Raw genomic sequence first — 12,239 nt, 5'->3', positions numbered from 1 at the left:
GGGAACTAGATCCTGCATGCCACAACTAAGAGCCTGCATGCTGCAACTTAAGATCCTGCATGCTGCAACAAAGGTCTCACATGTGCTGCAACTAAGACCTGGCGCAGCCAAATAAATAAATAAATATTTAAAAAAATAATACTAAAGCCTGCATTTGATAACTGCAGTATAAAGAGCCCCTTCAGGAGTTTCTATTATCTGTTGGTTCTTCAGGTTCTTGTTCATGTTGACTTGTTTCCTTGCGTGTCTGGTTATCTTTAACTCTGTATTGAATATTATATTTGAAACATTATTAGTAGGAATAATTTGAAACCTGGGATGAAGGTACTTTCCTCTAGGGAAGATTTTTTTTTTGCTTCTTCCAAGCACCTGAAGACACTAGTAATCCGGGTTTCCCTTAATTCACTTTTCAGGCTCCAAATGACTCAGAGCTGGATGCAGTCTGTGTGCAGGATGTTTAGTTCAAGTTCACCAGTATTCACAGGGAAGTATTTACAGTATTCACAGTATTCACCAGTATTCAAGTGGAAGTATTTTCAGGGTTCCCACCTATGGTAGGCCCTCAATTCCAATATTTGTCCCTCTATCCTAGTAAGGCTAACAAAAAGACTGCTAAACCTCTTGGCTGCCCATCCTGGATCAGAAAATGAGTACAGGTCAAAGGTGGCCCTAAATGCTAAACTCAACCTCTCTGAATTTCTGTCTTCTTCCAGATCTTGAACAGGAAATTCCTGACTAACCTGCTGAGTCATTAACACCTATAAATCTATACTTTGTCTATCTTTTCTAGCTGTTAGAGGAAAGTTGTCCAAACTACCTCATCTGTCATTACTAGAACCAGAAGTCCTTCTACTATACAATACTGTTCTACATAGTATAGTTTTATATACATTTAACTTACACATATTCAACTATATGTACTTAGCCCTACCTCCCAAAGCACTGCTAAAGATTACATTTTGTGCATGTGCTCCATTATATATGGTGAATTACTATATACATTATTATGCAGTAATGTAACTGTACCAAGATAGATACTTGAAGTCACATATTCTGTAGTTCAGAGGCAATTTAAGATTTCCCAAGTGTAATCTTTTACTTTATGAAATTTTTGTTATTTATTGACCTTAGAATCTAACTCCCAAGTAAGACAAGAGTCTACTATATCAGGGATATTCTGACACTGAAGTTATCTATTAGGGATACTTTAGACATTTTAATTCTGAGTAGGAGCTTAAACAAGATGACATCTAGGTCCCTGTCAACTGAGATTCTGTAATTCTATACTTAATTTAATTTGTACCAGAAAAAGATTCATGGCCTGATGTTTAATACGTATTTTGGAGTGGTGAAAATACTAACAATCAGGAGAAACTTTCCCATCAGCATGAAAACTATCAATGAAGGAAACAATAAGACAGGTTTTATTTATTTTTTAATAAGGCCCAATTTTCATATGCTTCCAAACTCATGCTACAATTATGGTCTGACTGCATTTCTCAGAAATTAAATATCTCTATCTCATATATATGTCATCTTTACATATGCTACAGAAATAATCCAAAAGAAAAAAAAAGCTGTATGCAAAATAATGCTCTCAGCATTCTTGAAAATAGCTATTACAAAATCAGAAACACCTTATTGTATCTATATGAGATGATGGATGTTTACTAAAGCTACTGTGGTAATCATTTCACAATATATGTAAATCAAACCATCATGCCATATACCTTAAACTTTTTTTTTCTGGCTGCAACATGCAGCATGCGGGGTCTTAGTTCCCCAACCAAGGATCAAACCTGTGCTCCCTGCAGTGGAAGCATGGAGTCTTAACCACTGGACGCCAGGGAAGTCCCATATACCTTAAACTTATACAGTGATGTATGTCAATTATTTCTCAATAAAACTGGAAAAAAATCAGAAACACTTTAAGATGTTCAACAAACAGAAAATGTTAAGTATGACATATCTACCAAGTATTATCTGTCAATAAAATTATAATTATGTTCTGCATGATAAAAATTACATAAATAAATCTAAAAGACAAACTGAAAAAAAAACAAAACATTTGTAATCAAAACAACTAACAACGCAATTAAAAAAATGGACAGAGGACCTAAACAGACATTTCTCCAAAGAAGACTTACAGGTGGCCAACAGGCATATGAAAAGATGCTCAACATCGCTAATATTAGAGAAATGCAAATCAAAACTACTGACACAATGAAGTATCACTTCACACTGGTCAGAATGGCCATCATCCAAAAGCCCCCAAATAATGAACGCTGGAGAGGGTGTGGAGAAAGAGGAACCCTCCTACACTGTTGGTGGGAATGTAAATTGGTGCAGCCACTATGAAGAACAGTATGGAGGTTCCTTAAAACACTAAAAATAGTTACCATACGATCCAGCAATCCCACTCTCAGGCATATAAAATCCCACTTTTCTGGAAAAGACGAAAACTCTAAGTTGAAAATATACACACACTCCAACGTTCACAGAAGCACTATTTACAGTAGCCAAGACATGGAAGCAACCAACGTCCATCGACGGATAAATGGATAAAGATGTGGTGTATACATATATACACACAATGGAATATTACTGAACCATAAATAGAATGAAATAATGCCATTTACAGCAACATGGATGGACCTAGAGATTATCATACTAAGTGAAGTCAGACAAAGACAAATGTCATAGATGTCACTTTTATATGGAATCTAAAAAAAAAATGATACGAATGAACTTATTTACAAGACAGAAATAGATGCACAGGCATAGAGAACAAACTTATGGTTGCCAAAGGGGAAGGGGGGGAGGGATAAATTAGGGGTTTGGGATTAACAGATACACACTACTATATATAAAATAGATAAACAACAAGGTCCTAACTGTATAGCATAGGGAACTATATTATATCTTGTAATAACCTATAATAGAAAAGAATCTAAGAAATAATACATATATGTGTATAACTGAATCACCATGCTGTACACCAGAAAGTTAACACAACACTGTAGATCAACACTACTTCAATAAGAATAAAAAATAAAATAAGGTAAAACCATCTGTAATATGTAAGTTAACCAAAGGTTTATTTCTTTAAAATAAATAAAAAAGAGAAAAGATCAATGACTCAATAGAAAAATAGACAAAAGATATGAAGACAGTTCATAAAAAAGGAAATACAGATAGATGTCTTTTAAATATATGAAAATATACTCAGCCTCATTTTTAAGAAAAATTAAAATTAAAATATAGCTTTCATTTTTCACATTGGCAAAGAAAAATATTTGATACTACACTGTGGTGCAAGAATTTGGGAAAGCAGGCACTTTTATATATTTCTGGTAGAAGAATAAATTGGTACACCCTCTCTGGAGGGCAATTTGGTAATATCTATCAAAATTTAAAGGCACATAACCTGACTCAATATTCTGTTTCTAGGAATTGATGTCACAGAGATACTGAGAAACACACATCTAAATATGTGTGTGCTACAAGCATTACCCTGACTGCAATAGCAAATAACAAAACCAAACCATAAATGCCCATTAGTAAGACACTGGTTAATTAGTTTGGATATCAATTTAATGAAGTACTATCTAGCTCTTATAAAGAATAGAGCAGTTCTATATATACACAGACAAAAATATTTAAAGTGGGGGAAAAAAGCAAAGGGCAGGACACTGGGAGGATAGTATACTAGTATTTATATTAAGGGACAGGTTAAATATCTGTGAAAATATGTACAAAAAGCTAATAGTAGTGTCTCTGGGTAGGAACACTTAGATGGATATGGGAAAACAACTGAGAGGGTATTTAGTCAAGTACCTTTTGAATTTGTGTATGTATGGCCTATTTGTTTAACTATATAAAATTACATAGGATAGAATTGCACGCTATGAGCATGGAAATGTTGTGGTAAATAGAAAAAGAAACAAAAATTTAAGCACACTGTGCTAACAGGCAAAGAAAAACTAGATACACTTACAGACAAAGACTAAGTGGGATGGACGTTCCTGGTGGCTCAGTGGTTAAGAACCCACCTGCTAATGCAGGGGACACGGGTTTGAGCCCAGGAAGATCCTACACGCCATGGAGCAACTAAGCCCATGCACCACAATTACTGAGCCTGCACTCTAGAGCCCGCGAGCCACAACTACTGAGCCCGCATGCCACAACTACTGAAGCCTGCGGACCTAGAGCCTGTGCTCCACAATGAGAAGCCACTGCAATGAGAAGCCCGTGCACCGCAATGAAGAGTAGCCCCCGCTCTCCACAACTAGAGAAAGCCTGCGTACAGCAATGAAGACCCAACACAGCCAAAAATAAATAAATTAATTAATTAAAAAAAAAAAGACTAAGTGGGAAAGAGAAAAATGTAAAAAGAAGGTGTCATATTATAGCTTAATTTATATTAATATATTAAAATTATTTATATATAAAATACTGATGAAGGAAAAAGACCTAGATATATGATTTTCCACAAGACTGTCCCCACTTCAGACATTAGTCCCAAGTTCCAGGCCACCCTTACTTCTTACAGATTGGCTATAAATCAGGGGTTCCCATGATCCCCTCCTCAGGTTCAATAATTTGCTAGAATAGCTCGCAGAACTCGGGAAAACACTTTACTTCCCAGTTCATTATAAAGGACAAACTCAGGAAGAGCCAAAGGGAAGAAATGAACAGGGCAAGATACATACCCAAAACCCAAGGTATTTACCCAAGAGTAAAGCATGGAAAGATAAGAGTCTGAGAGACAAAGAAGATACAGGGTGAAGGTTTAACACATTTAAGAAGATTCCCTGAAGGAGGAGAAAGAGAATACAGCAAAATCGTTCTCCTCTTCTACCTACTTTCACAATTTTCTCTTTGTCTATGTTTTCTAGAGATTAACACCTAGAAACATCATAGCTAATCTTTTGAAATCAAGACAAAAAGAAAATTATAAAAGTAGGTAGAAAAAAATTACCTTCAAAGAAATGATAGTCATTCTAGGTTGACTTTTCAACAGTAACAATGTAAACTGGTAGGCAATGGGATTATATGTTTAATGCACTGAAAGAAAAAACTGCCAATGTTAATTTCACCCAGCAAAAATATCTTGGAAGAAACACTGAAAAATAAAGACATTTTCAGATAAAAACTAAGAGCTCAACGTCAGACGGAAGTAAAATGATCCCAAATGGAAGGTTTGAGTTGAGAAATGAAGAAAAAAGGATATATAGATTACTTTACATAAATATTGACTATAAGAAGAACATATGGTAGGGCTTTTAAAATATAGACTAATAAAAGTAAATATAGTTAGTGTTCTAAAATCCTTGTGTTATCTGAGAGTTAGATAAAGGTATTGATTAACATCTAAATAACACAATGGTCAAAAAAGAAAACAGCAATTAGGAATATTTTGAATCAAATGGTAATGAAAATACTACATATGAAAAATGTATGGGTACAACTAAGTAGTAGTTTGAGGGACAAAAGTGTACATAACAGAAAAGGCTTAACATTAATGATATAAACATGCATTTTAAGAATGAAATGAGGACTTCCCTGGTGGCACAGTGGTTAAGAATCCACCTGCCAATGCAGGGGACATGGGTGGTTCGAGCCCTGGTCCAGGAAGATTCCACATGCCATGGAGCAACTAAGCCCATGCACCACAACTATTAAGCCTGCGCTCTAGAGCCCGTGAGCCACAACTACTGAGCCCATGTGCTGCAAATACTGAAGCCCACCTACCTAGAGCCCATGCTCCGCAGAAGCCACCGCAATGAGAAGCTTGTACACCGCAATGAAGAGTAGCCCCCACTGGCCGCAACTAAAGAAAGCCTGCGCACAGTAATGAAGACCCAACGCAGTCAAAAAAATAAATTAATTAAAAAAGAAAAAAAAAAGAATGATATGAACAATGGAAGGACCAAGAGGACATTATGCTAAGTGAAATAAGCCGTCACAGAAGGACAAATACTGCATAGTTCCACTTATATGAGGTATCTAAATTAGTTAAACTCATAGAAACAGAGTAGAATGATGGTTGACAGGGGCTGGGGGGAGGAGAAAATAGGTTGTTGCCGTTCGAAGGGTATAAAGTTTCAGTTATGCAAAATGAATAAATTCTAGAGATCCGCTGTACAACACTGTGTCTATAGTTAACAATACTGTATTGTGTTCTTCAAAATATGTTAAGAGGGTAGATCTCATATTAAGTGTTCTTACCACTAATAAAAGAAAAAAGAATGAAATGAATAATAAAATTGACAATGAACAAAACCCCCTAAACTAGAAGAGCATAAATTAATGAACTAGAAAATAAACATCAGGGGCTTCCCTGGTGGCGCAGTGGTAGAAAGTCCGCCTGCCGATGCAGCGGACACAGGTTCGTGCCCCAGTCCGGGAGGATCCCACATGCCGCGGAGCGGCTGGGCCCGTGAGCCATGGCCACTGAGCCTGCGCGTCCGGAGCCTGTGCTCCGCAATGGGAGAGGCCACAACAGTTAGAGGCCCGCGTACCGCAAAAAAAAAAAAAAAAAAAAAAAAATGAAAATAAGCATCGAAAGAGAGTATATACAGGGACTTCCCTGGCAGTCCAGTGGTTAAGACTCTGCACCTCCAATGCAAGGGGTGCGGGTTTGATCCCTGCTCAGGGAACTAAGATCCCACATGCCGTGCAGCGCAGCCATGAAAATATTTAAAAATTAAAAAAAAATTTTAAAATAAATAAACAAAAGAGTATATACAAAGCAAAAAATTTGTTCTGAAAGAAAAAAGAGAAGGCACAAATAAATAACATCATGAAAGGAAAACAGGTCAGTGCTAGAGATACCACAGATATTAAAATGATAAAAAGATATTAAGAGCAATTTTGTACCAATAAATTTGAAAATTTAGACAAAATGGACAATTTTACTCAAGGAAAAAAAAACCTGATTAGAATCATAAACGTGAAAGAGATTAAAAAATAAAATGTTCCTGCAAAGACAGCTCCAGCCCCAGCTGACTTTAATGGCAAGTTGAAAAGTATATTTAAGAAATATATCATTCAAATCTTAAAAGAACTCTTCCAGGGAAGATAAAAAGAGGGGACACCCATCAACTCTTTTCCTCTATTTAGCTTAACCTTGATATAACAACCAAAGATATCATAAGAAAGAAAAATCATAGTCCGACCTCACTAATGAACACAGGTGCAAAAATCCTAAATAAAATTTATCAAATCAAATCCAGCAATATATAAAAAGGATAATAAATCATGACAAAGGTGAATTTACACCAGAATATAACGTTGGTGTAATATCTGAAAATCAGTCAAGGTTATCCACAACATTGACAGGTTTAAAAAAAAAATCAAATGACAATCTGAACAGATAAAGTAACTGATAAAGTTAAACATTTATTACATATGATAAAACCTTAGCAAACAAGGAATATATCCAAGCTCAGGATGCGTGTGCTAAGATCCTGTTAAGATCCTCCAGAGATCGTTTTAACTGGATGGTTGTGTCCCTCTCTAGCTGCTATAGGTACTATTGCTATGAGTTCACACATGCAACCTTCTCTGGAGAACTGCCTTGGGATGATCAAAGGTATCTTATGCAGAGGACCTGAGGGTTATACACACCTTTCCCCTACAGCCAATAGCCAATGACTGTCTGCTGCAGGAGTATAACTCTGTTATGCAATTAATACTCCAGAGAGCATAGAATCGAGCTGAGATTAAACTTCACCTGAAACTATATCATTGCTTAGTTCTTTCCTTTCCCTAACTTGATTCCCTCACTCCTTTACAGGTTTCTCCTGAGAGCATTTCTTTTATAAATCATTTGCACAGAAATTCCTATCTTTGCTTCTAGGGAACTCAACCTAAAATACATATAAGTAAAAGTGTTTAAACTTTCAACTTTTAGCACATGAGGAATAGAAAGGAACTTCCTGAATCTGGTAATGGCTAGCTATGAGGAGGAGGAAGGGGGGGGGGGGGGGGGGGGGGGGGGTGAAGAAAATCCTACAGTCCTAGCCAAAAGAAAAAGAGACAAAAAGTACAAGAATTGAAAAAAAAAGACAAAAAACTCACATAATTTGCAGATGAAATGACTGAACACATTTAAAAAATCTAAAAGAGTAAATAATTTTTAGAATTAATGTTAGAATATAGTAGAGTTTTTGGATATGAGGTCAATATACAAAAGTCAATTGCATTTCTCTGTACCAGCAAACAGAAAAAGAAATAATTTTAAATGGCGCAAAAAAATATCATGTACCACCTGTTCCCTGTATAGCCAAGTAAACTCCAACCATATCTGACCTTCCCACAGGTAACAACTATAACCTCTAGACCAAATTTGAAAAAAAAGAAAGAAAACCAAAATCAACAAAGACCTTAAGGTCCTGGAGAGTGAACAAATGCAGATTTGATACTAAAAGGGAGTTAACACTTGGGAGGAGAAACCAGCATGGGATGTTTCCTGTTTTTATGGCTTTTGAGAGCAGACAGTAGTCAGAGCCCTGAACAGTGGCTGAAACACCAATGGAAATCCCACGGTCCTTGTGGCCTGAAGAACCAGAGCACAAAATTCAGGGTAACCACAGCCACTGGAGTATATGTCCAGAAAGGAGAGAGTTAGAGAGGAAGAACCCCACATTCTGTGCATAAACTCTGTCCAAAACTCTAGCTGACTCCTGTACTACATGTGTGGGACAGACATCAGCTAAGGATAAAAGAAGAAACCGAGATTTGAGCAGCCTTCCAGGAAACAGTTTGCAGTTTGAGTTGAACCAAGTTAATTACATGCTAAAATAAACAAAATAAACACTCTCTTGAGGAATAATGGATTCCAGGCTCTCCATAATATAACACTCATAATGTCCACGATGCAATCCATAATTACTAGACAAATGAAGAACTAGAGAAATGTGACCCATTCTCAAGAGCAAAGATAATTAGTGGTGATCAACTCTAAGATACCCAGAGGTTAGAATTAGCAGACAAGGATTTTAACACAGCTATTATCAGTGACTTAAAGAAAAATGTTCTTGCAATGGAGGAAAAGATGAGACATCTCAGAAAAGAAACAGAAACTATACAAAAGAACCAGATGGAAATTTTTGAACTGAAAAATACAATATCTGAGATTAGAAATTCACTAAATGGTCTTAATAGCAGAATGGAGATGAAAGAGAAAAGGGTCCATGAACTAGAAGACAGATCAATAGACATGATCTATTCTGAAATACAGAGAGAAAAAGGTTAAAAATAAATTTAACAGAGCCTCTGAGATCTAAAAGACAATACCAAGAAATCTAACATATGTATAAAGAAAACTAAGAGAATTCATTGCCAGTGAATCTGTATTACAGTAAGTGCTAAAGGAAATTCATCAAGTTGAAGGGAAGTGATACCACTTGGAATCTTGAATTTTTAGGAAAGAAAGAAGAGCACTGGATATGGTAGACAGCTGGATAAATATAAAAAGACTATTTTTCCTTCTTTATGTTTAAAATGCATAGGACTGATTAAAGCAAAAATTAAAACACTTTTATAAAAAGTGATACAAATGATAAAGGATGGAGGTGGTATTGATGATAAAACATGGGCCAACATTGTTGCAAGAATTTACAAGGAGTGGTATAATATTAACTCTCAATAGACTGAGAAAAGTTAATTTTCCAAAATTGAAACTAATGAAACAAAATCCCCAAAACTCTTTATCTGTTACAGAGATTGTACTTGTTCTCAAAAAGCTTTCCATGAAGAAAACTTCAGGCCCAGATGGTTTGGGTGGCAAATTCTATCAAACATTTAAAGAAATAAATACCATCATACAAAAACTCTTTCAGAAAATAGAGCAGGGAACACTTCAACTAATTTTACAAGGCCAGCATAATCCTAATATAAAAATCTAACAGATATATAAAACGATTCTTACCAAAATATATAAAAAGAATAACAAGTGGTATTTTTCTGAGGAATGTCAGTTGAATCAACATCTAAAAATCAATGTAATTCATTATACCTCAAAGTAAAAAAATTGTTTAATGCTATGGTACACCCAGACAATGGACTATTATTTAGTGATAAAAAGAAATGAGATCTCAAGCCATGAAAAGACATGGAGGAAACTTAAATGCATATTACTAAGTTAAAGAAGCCAATATGAAAAGGCTGCGTACTATATGAGCCCAGCTATATGACATTCTGTAAAAGGCAAAAGTACAGAGATAGTAAAAAGATCAGTGGTTTCCAGGGGTTGAGGGTTGAGGAAGGGATGAATAGGTGGAACATAGAGGAATTTTAGGGTAGTGAAATTATTCTGTATGACAGTATAATGGTAGATACATGTCATTACACATTTGTCCAAACCCACAGAATGTACACCAAGATTAAAACATATGTATGACCAGGCCACCCAAGATGGCTGTTCTCTTGCTCTCTGAACATCTCCTATTCAACAAGTGGCTGCTTCACCTACACCGTACTCACATGACTAACCTTCCCTCCTAATCATAGAGACATACTTGCCCCCAGCCCCAGCTAGTGATTGTTCTAATCTTCAGATTAGAACATCTCGGCTATGATAGCTTAACAAAGGGGCAGTGAGGGGCATGCTACTCTGCTGGTTTCCCTGGTAACTGATGAGCCAACCTGACATCAATTCCCTCTATAACTGGTAAATTGCCCCCTCCCTTCCACAATAGCAAAGACAACTGCCATGTCCTGCCTGCCATCTCCCACACATGGCGAGGTGTTGCTCCAGGACCTTGCTTCAGACATGTAAGATCCCCATGTCCATTAAATCACTGATGTCTCTGTTGCTGACTCTGGGCTCTTTCTTTGGTCTTGAGGCTGGGCAAGTATAAGGCTTGCAGGTCTGCGGGGTGCAGCCCAACAACATAATATAAATGATGGACTTTGGGTGATTAATATGTGTCAATGTAGGTTTATCAGTTCTAACAAGTGTACCACACTGGTGGTGGATGCTGATAATGAGGGAGGCTGTGCATGAGTAAGGGCAGGGGGAGTATGAGAAGCCTCTGTACTTTCACTTCAATTGTGCTGTGAACCTAAAACTGCTTAAAAAATAAAGTTTTAATTAAAGAAAAACAAAACATGATCTTCTCAGTAGATGCAGAAAAAGCATTTGACACAAATTCAATACCCAATAATTATTTTAAAATTTCTCAGTAAATTCTGAATAGTAATTCCATTCCTAGGTATCTACCCAAGAGAAATGAAACATGTTCACACTATGACCTGTACATGAATTTTAATGGCAGATTTATTCAGAAGAGTTGAAACCTGATGTTTCTCAATTGGTGAATGAATAAACAAATTGTTGTACATCCATACAATGGAATCCTACTCAGCAATAAAAAGGAATAAACTACCAATATGGACAACAAAATGAATAAATCTCACAAGCATTGTTAAGTGAAGGAAGCTAAACCCAAAAAGTCTATATACTGTATGATTTCTGTAAGGCAAACTATTGGAACAGTGGAGAAATATGATGACTCGACGATAAAAAGACCACCCCCCAAAAAATTGGACAAAGGATTTAAGCAGACATTTTGCTAAAGAAGATGCACAAATGGCTAATAAGCTATAATTACTGATTTATGCTACAACACAGATGAAAACTGAAAACATGCCAAGTTGAAAGAACAGGGACATAAAAGGCCATATATTGTGTGGTTCCATTTATATAATAGGTGCAGAACAGGCAAATCCATGGAGACAGAAAGCAGATTAGTGGTTGTCAGGAGTTAGGAGGAGAAAGGAGTGACTATTAATTATGGGTATAGAGTTTCTTTTTAAGGTGATTAAAATGTTCTGAAATTAGTGGTGATTGCATAACTATTTTTTTTTTTTTGCGGTACGCGGGCCTCTCACTGTTGTGGCCTCTCCCGTTGCAGAGCACAGGCTCCGGACGCGCAGGCTCAGCAGCCATGGCTCACGGGCCCAGCCACTCCGTGGCATGTGGGATCCTCCTGGCCCGGGGCATGAACCCGTGTCCCCTGCATCGGCAGGCGGACTCTCAACCACTGCGCCACCAGGGAAGCCCATGATTGCATAATTTTTTGAATATACTAGAACGCCTTGAATTAGATACTTTTAAAGTGGTGAATTTTATAATTTTATGTTATGTGAATTACATTCCAATTAAAAACAACTACTGGACTTAAATTAGATCAGTGGTTGCTAGGGGCTGGAGTGATGGGATTCACTAC

General features: G+C 36.6%; 1 protein-coding gene across 1 annotated transcript in view; it reads right to left on the bottom strand.

Annotated features, from left to right (window-relative positions):
• Window positions 1-12,239, bottom strand: part of PGM2L1 (phosphoglucomutase 2 like 1) — a 63,227-nt gene that overhangs the window by 36,965 nt on the left and 14,023 nt on the right. The window lies entirely within an intron of this gene.

Source organism: Monodon monoceros, unplaced genomic scaffold (assembly GCF_005190385.1).
Source record: "Monodon monoceros isolate NGI ecotype Baffin Bay Population unplaced genomic scaffold, NGI_Narwhal_1 Super_Scaffold_7, whole genome shotgun sequence".
NCBI lineage: Eukaryota > Metazoa > Chordata > Mammalia > Artiodactyla > Monodontidae > Monodon > Monodon monoceros.
Note: the sequence above shows the minus strand (reverse complement) of the source record. Positions and strands in the feature narration are given on the sequence as shown.